The sequence below is a fragment of the Setaria viridis genome, chromosome 4, assembly GCF_005286985.2.
Source record: "Setaria viridis chromosome 4, Setaria_viridis_v4.0, whole genome shotgun sequence".
Taxonomy (NCBI): Eukaryota; Viridiplantae; Streptophyta; class Magnoliopsida; order Poales; family Poaceae; genus Setaria; species Setaria viridis.
Window position 1 is genome coordinate 17,940,238 of NC_048266.2, and position 8,206 is coordinate 17,948,443.

The window sequence follows — 8,206 nt, forward strand, 5'->3', positions numbered from 1 at the left end:
CCACTTCGGTTTGCTCGCCAGTCGCCACACCAAAACCCTCCGCCGCTCACCGCCGGCGAACATGGACCAGCAGGTTCTCATGAGCGTGAGCATGAAGCAGGCGAGCGCCATCCCGTGCCCCATGATTGATGCCCTCACCCAGCTCCATGGCGGGGACTACGCCAAGGCGGCGGGGCTCGGCGCGGGCATGATGCTCAGCCACTCCTACGAAGCCATCCCGGACCCGCCCGTGTACCCCGCCGCGCCCCTGGCCTCCGCCCCCGCCGCCGACTGCGCCAACCACCTCAGCCGCCTCCCCGACGCGATCCTCAAGGACGTGCAGTGGTCTCCCGCCTCCCCGCCAAGGACGCTGCGCGCACCGCCGCGCTCGCCTCACGCTGGCGCGGCCTCTGGCTCTGCGCGCCCCTAGCCCTCGTCGACGCCCAGATCCTCCCGGCTGGCGTCCCGGCCGAGCGGGTGACGCAAAGCGGCGACGACTACACGTCGCGCGCCGTGGTCGCCGCGGCGTCCCGCGTCCTGAAGGCGCACCCGGGCCCCTTCCGCTGCGTCCAGCTCTTCCGCTGCGTCCAGCTCACCCGGGGGCACATGGCGTCGCACCAGGCCGAGATGGAGCGCTGGCTCAAGCTCCTCGCGGCCAAGGGCGTCAAAGAGCTGACCTTTATCAACCGCCCGTGGCCGATGGACTTTCCCCTCCCCGCCAAGGTATTCGGCTGTGCTGCCTCGCTCACGAGCCTGCACCTCGGCGCCTGGAGGTTCCCGAGCGCCGCCGGCCTCCCGCGCGCCACCCGGTTCCCCCACCTCCAGGAGCTTATCCTCAGCACGATCGTCATCCAGGACCGAGACCTCCAATTCCTCATCGAGACCAGACCGTCATCATGAGCCAGACCGGGGCTCGCGTCCGCCTCGTCAGCCGCAGCCTGCGGTGCGTGCAGGTGACCGTGTCTGCCATCGCGGACATCACTGTGGTGGATGCTCCACGCCTGGAGAGGCTCTTCGCGTGGTTGATTACAGGTCGCCCACAGCGGAGCAATATGCGCTCAAGGATCAAGATTGGGCATGCACCCAAGCTGAGCATGCTGGGATATTGGCAACCGGGATTTGAACTAGAGATTGGCAACACCATCATCAAGGTCCTAGTTTCTACTTTCTATATGCTGGGATTGTACATTTGTGTCAACAGAGTGTTCCAATATGTGATCTAAATTTCAGTTTCTCTGCACCTTATTTGCACATCTTGCACTTGCAGGTGGATACTAAGGTGGGACCAATCACCATGGTCCCAAGCGTCAAGATCTTTGCTTTGGAGGTGCAATTTGAAGTCCGCAGCGAAGTCAAGATGGTGCCTTGCTTCCTATAATGCTTTCCAACGTTGAGACACTCCATATCATTGTAAGACCACCTGGACCATCTTGTTTCATTTCGTGGTTAATTACCATCAACGATTAAACGCTATCTTGTTAGCTTGTTTTGATAAGTTCTTTTATGACTCAGTACAATTGCTATCTGAACTATGCATGCTTTGATTTGATCTGATTGCAGTCCCAGAACGATGATGCTCCCAGTGGCACGCCTGATCCCAAGTTCGGGCCGGAGGTTGACTATATTGATTGCATCCAGAACCATTTGAAGAAGTTTGTTTTCCAAGAGTTTCAGGGGAAAAGATGTGAGCTAGCGTTCCTCAAGTTCATTGCCGAGAGAGCATAGGTACTGGAGAAGATGGTGGTTATTGTGGGCCTCTGCATCTTTCTCTTCGGCAGATGGTGTGTGAAGGCCAAGCTGAAGCCTCTGGCTTCTGCGAAATGGGCAAGTGAAGACTGTAAGCTGATTGTCTTCAATAATCCTTTAGAAGGGAGGTCTCCTGCTTGGCATCTCCAAATAGCACCTGATTTTTCATGGAGCGACCCTTTTGACCTTCTGACTGCTGGTGCTGAAATAAACGGTGATGCCTTTGTGCTTCATCATTCCAGAAGGACTCTGAATTGGAAGCTGTCTATATGCAAGCTAAGCCACGTTTTTTTATTGTTTTAATCAACTTTTCAAAGATTGGGAAGGTTTCTACTAGCATGAATGGAAGTGCTGAAGTTTATTAGCAGCACCATTTCTTTTTGCGTGGACGACTTGTTATTTGAGACGTGCACTGTCTTCTTATTTCAATAGAAACATGCATGGGGTCTCTTTTTGAAATATTACATTGCATAACTTCTTCTAAATTTGTGTCTGGATGCTGGTGGGTTTGATGGAGAATTAGAGAAATCTTAGCTTCAAGACTTAAATATTGTGTCATAACTTACCATAATACTTGTGCATTTTTACTGAGTAGCATCCTGAGTCCTGATTTATTCTACCACAAGTCTTTTACATTTTGCCACTATTGAAGATAGGTTTATTAACTTTCCATGCATCTATGTTGTGATATAGATTTTACTTTAGTTATGTTTGGAGTCTTGAGTGTATTTCGGACAAGGCTTGCTTCCAAAATTGTATTGGTGCTTGGCCTCAGTTGTTCCTCAAATCAGTATAATATGCTGTGTCACTTGAATATTTCCTGTCTCATTTAGTTAATGTCTTCCATAGTTACAGATATGAACCAAAAACATCTTCATCACGAAAGCGGTGCCTATTTTCTGGCAGTGTGCACCCTTGATACACATGTGTATTCCAGTCTCATTGCTGTGTGCAATGAATATATAGAGCTCTTTTACAGTACATAATACTACTACTTAGTAGTATGCAGTATATATAAGATCTAATTGTTCATTATTATGGATAATTTAGTAATTATTATATTGTAAAAAGTGATATTTCAAAAGTAATGGTCTTTTAAACTTTATGTTAGTGTTAAAAATAAAATTATAGTGATGCCATTTGTGTTCTTTTACCATGATACCCTTATACTACCTATACTACTTATGTATACTATCCATACCACAGGTGAAGGTTTTAGTAGTATACAATTAATCTTGACCGTCGGATGTGTTTATACTAGTCCTTTTTGAACGCTAGTATAGCCTAGTATTGTGTATCGTAAAAGAGTTCAATATATATGCTGGGATATATATTTCATTTTGTTAAAAGAAAAGGTTGTGTGTGGAGTGTGTCCTGGAGAGATCTCTTGGCCTCTCCTTTCTATATATTTCTCTCCTTTCTTAATGTAATGATGTTCTCCTGCGTTGTTCAAAAAAAAGAGAGAAAATGTTGCTGATAGTTAATGTGAAACCATAGGTTGCATTGCTTTGTTCCATGTTTGCTATTTTAATCTTGAGTAATAATCACATTTAGATGTCGCCCTTTGACAATGTTTCATGACATACTGATTTTTCATCTTTAGCACATCTTGGTTGAAGATTTTGTATCCTGATTGTTCACACTATCTTGTGAGCCAATTGTCAGGAGAGCTATCTATATATGGCTCTCCTGATTTATTCTGCCATAGATCCCACTGTCTTTTGTAGTAATTGATGCTATGCTGATTAATTTGCCATGCATGGTGTTTTGGACGTGTGAATATTGGTGCTGCTTAATCTTTGCTTGTTTTAGTTTCAGCTGCGAGGAATACTCAGACATGCTTGATCATTTGGTTTCAGGTTTTTTTCTGACAGTTGTGCTTGCAGTATATATTTAGGCTCCAGTCTTGCATACTATGCAGTGTGGCTTAAGCAGTAGGCCAGGGCTTCTTTCTATTTTTATTTTATTTTGAAACCAATTGTTACAAAAATTATTGTATTGGTGCAATTTCTGTTGCTTTACCATCTCAATGTGTTGTATTATGTTTGACTTCAGTTGTTTTTAATTCAGTAGAATATGCAGCAGCATGAATTATTTCTATGGTATTTTAGTGATATGCAAACCATAGTTACAGTAATCAACTGAAATACATTCCTTGCAAAACCAGTTCCTCTATTCTAGCATTGAGTGTGTGAAGTAAAAGATTATATTGATTTTCTTTTCTTTGCTACATCTGTTCTTCTGTGAGGTCGAAGTTAAGAACTATCATGGTTGCTTCTGATGCAAATTGACCAACGTGATCGTTTAGCACGACTGATCCACCCATATGTACGTATGTATAGAATGTGATTTGGCATTTCAATGAACAAATAATTCTTTGTTCACAGCTAAGCAAAAGAACGGAAAATAATTTCGGTGGGGTAATGGCGAAATAGACAAATCTAAGCAAAAGAACGGAAAATATGCCCATTACGAAAGCTGGTTCTTTAATGCTATCAGGGAATGTGAAGTCATAGGTTACATTGCTTGCTCCATGCTTAACATGTTCGTAGCCTGGATGGCGACCGTTGTAGTACCATTATTATGAGAAAGAATACTTCATATGTGTGTGTTTGCAAATCTTTATTGGGGTCGCATGCTCTGATAAGCACTGAGTCTAGTTGCTGCAAACTCGCTGTTAGATAAGTGTTGAATATGTGTACAATTTGATTATAATTGGACTTGAGTTGTATTTTTTAGGTACCACTGGAACCAGTGTTGGAGCCCTCAGTATGCAAGGTCTGGCCACCACCGTACCTTGATTTTTCTGAAAGTACCTACTAATCTTATTCATTCTTGTGCTTCTTTTGTGTTTTTCTGTGTGCTGCTGTGAATTAACGGACTGAGTGAGAATCGGAAGGTGGAATACGTCGGCTACAGGGGACAAACCGTTATCTGTGCATTGGGCTTTGGCCCCGTCGCTCCATCAGCACGGTGTGAGACATCTTAGTTTCAACCATCCTTCCTTTGCTACTGGTTGTAATAGTGAGACGACTTGGCAGCAGGTGTTTCAATCATCCATCCTCGTAACCGTGAGATGACTTGACAGCTGGTGTGGTCGGCGGCAGGATCACGATGGTGCCCGGATGCCGGTGTACTACTGATTAAGGGGAGGAGCATCTACCAGTAGTCATGCTCCGAGGATGCAGGCACATGGCTAAATCTAGTAAAAAAAACATCGTGCCTTGTTGTTGTTCTCGTTTGTATGATCTTGTAATTTGGTTTTGTATTCTTTTGTATGATCTTGTAATTTGGTTTTGTATTCTTGAAGTTATTGCTTCCACGTTTTTATTCTAACACTTGCCAATTTCTTCTTTCTACTTGAACTTTTTATCTTAGTTATCCTTGCTTTAGCATTAGGGACACCGGGCTGTCAGTTTGATATCCACCCTGACTTGGTCCAACGACCGAGTCGGACCTTATCTCGCATCCTGATGGGGGGCGCACAACCAATCTATGGTTGCGGGCCCTCTTCGCACACCGCATATAAAAGGAGAGGTGGGGTCGAGGGCACGAATGCCCAAGTTCACTGCCGTGCCCACTCGCCCATATACAGAAACCCGATCTAATCTAGGCGCTGTTAGCGGCGGGAAGCTCCGCCGCCTCCTGCTACTCCACCTCGCCGCCACCCCGCCGTCGTCAATGCCTCTGTCAACTTCACTGCCATGGCGAGCTCAAGCACCAAGAGCGATGGTTGACATCTTTACTCTCTCTCTCTCTCTCTTTCTCTAGAATGTCTCTGTTTTGATCTAAGGACTCGTTTTATATCCTAAAGATGAAGCTGTTTACCCGCTATCTGTACATCTAGTGATCTTATGAACCTAACAATGGTACCAGAGCCATACTAGAATGTAGATCTAGTCGGGGAAAGAAGTTTTGAACTAGAAGCAATTAGAAGGAGATGAACGAATCGAAATAAAGATTTTGCAAAACTTTTTTTCTAAGGCGACGGCGGCTAGATCCACCGACGACCGCCGGCGGTGCTCCGCCGCAGGACCAAAAGCCAACGGCCACCAGAAAACCTAAGAAGGGGAAGAACCCGAGAGAAAAGGAAGGGGCTCATTGGATTTGTCCGGGAAGAAGAAGAATGACCGACGGCGGATGCCCAAGGCACCAACGCGAGTTCACTTGATGGCGGCGCGCTCACCCTAGGGCCACCAGGCCGCTGGCGAAGGGGGCGGCGAAGAGCCTTCCGCGGGGGGTGCCGTGCGCGCCGCGCGCACTATCGGGCTTCGCCCCGCACCGGCACCGTGCTCCGCTGCTCCTTCGCCCCGATGCCACACTTTGCCGCACCCGATGCATCCGCTCAGCTCTTGCTTGCTCGATCGAGTGGCGGTGCTGAGAGAGAAAGGGAAGGGAGAAGAATGACACTAGGGTTACGGGAAGCCGGCCGTGCCGCCGTTTTGTTCCTTCGAGAATGACGCGCGACCGTTGGATCGTCATCAACGGCTAAGATGTGCCAGGCTGAGATTCATCCCAGGCGGGCACTAGCAGGCGCAAGCTTTGGCAGCCTAGGCCCAGGTTGCGGCCTAGGAGGGCGCCGCGGGCGAACGTGCAAGGCAGGCCAAACCGCATTTCTTGCGCGGGCTGCCGGCACAGTAACTTTTAGGCCTAGGTAGGAGCGCCAGAGCTGGGCCACAGTTTTTTCCTCGCGCGTGGGAGTTGAGCTGGGCCGTGCTGGGCCGTTTTCCTTGCTCGGCCAAAGAAAGAGTGAACTTTGAGCCTGTTTTAGTTTTTATTTTCCAGTGATTTTTATAATATCTGGAAATTGATTAATGGCTCAAACAAAATGAGTTTTAAGGAATTTTCCTGTGAGTAAAATTTACAAATTGAGTTTAAGCTTTCGCTGTATTAAGTTAAGTTGAATTTTTGGCTTTATTTTGCCAATTTTTGCATTAAGTTGAAGTTTTTTAGTCTATTTATCTAATTAAATTGGAACCAATGGGAAAATTTAATTAGAAAATAAGTAACTTTTTGAGTATGATAATTTTATCTATTGACCAACGTTGTTGATAAAATTGTTGTACTGATAAGTTTTGTTTTATCATTGTTGATTCTATTTCTGCCCAACGATGATATGGAATTAATAATGAGAAATTTGTATTTTAATTTGACCAATGTTGAATTAACTCAATTTTTTTCTGAATTTTATTTTCAGGCAATTCTTTAAGCTACATCTCGTCCATAGAGCCCCTCAATGGAGGGAATTACGGCTCTTGGCGAGAGAAGATAGAGATAGCGCTTGCACTATCGGATATTGATCTAGCATTGACTGATCCTTGTCCCATAGCTCCTGAGGATCTTGTGAGGGCCGAGAATGAGAGCGAAGATGATTTCAATGCTCGGGTGCGTGATCATGCACCAATTAGAATGCAGTACGACCTCGATCGTGCGAAGTGGGATCAGTCGAACAAAAAGTGCATGATGGTGATTAAGAGCTCCATCTTGGAGGCAATAAGGGGAGCAATCCCAGAGTGTGCTACTGCTAAGGAGTACCTGAGAAAGGTGGAGAGTCAATTTACTGGCTCTTGAAAAGCTTATGCAAGCACTCTTATTAAGAGGCTTGTCACTATGAAGTATATTGGAGGTGGAATAAGAGAGCACATATTGAGAATGAGCAACATGGCTTCCAAGCTCAAGCCTATGGACATGGAGCTCAAAGATGAGTTTGTAGTCCATTTGATCTTTGCCTCCCCGCCCAAGGAGTTTGAGGCTTTTGCTGTTAATTATAACTCACAGCCAGAAAAATGAAGCATTGAGAAGATGATTTCTATGTGTGTGCAAGAAGAGGAAAGGCTCAAGGGCTCACATGGTGATTCTGTCAACTACCTGAGCCAAAATAAGAAGAGGAATTATCAGAACAATAATTCTAAGCCACAAAGGGAAACCTCAGTGGAACAATACCTCTTCTTCTAAGGCACATGGAAAGGCTCCACTAAATGATCACCATCAAAGGTCAAATCATAAAGAGGTGGTGTACAAGGACACTTGCAAGTGGTGCAGGAAGAAAGGACACTACCTGAAGGATTGTGTTGAATTCCAAAAGTTTCTATGTAAGAGAGGTGAGGACCTTATTACATTTGTAGATGAGACCTTGTATTTAAGTTATGCAAAATCTACTTGGTGGATTGATTCAGGTGCAACTATTCATGTTGCAAATTCATTAGAGGGCTTCCATACGAGGAGGATCCTGCAAAGAGGAGAAATAAACATTATAGTTGCAAATGGCGTCCAAGATGAAGTCGAAGCCATTGGAGAACTCCCATTAGAATTAGCAAATGGTTTTGTATGTACTTCATCCGAGATATGTTCTCTATGTACCTTCTTTGCGTAGAAACTTAATAAGTGTATCGCATTTAGACGATGATGGTTTTGCTTGTCATTTTGGTGATGGACAATGTAAAATCAAGTTTAATAATAAGATTGTTGGTCTTGCCTTTAG

General features: G+C 45.3%; 1 pseudogene; it reads left to right on the plus strand.

Moving 5' to 3' along the window:
• The first annotated feature begins 1,716 nt into the window (after positions 1–1,716).
• LOC140222597 (uncharacterized) lies at positions 1,717–8,004 on the plus strand (annotated as a pseudogene).
• The last annotated feature ends 202 nt before the right edge of the window (positions 8,005–8,206 follow it).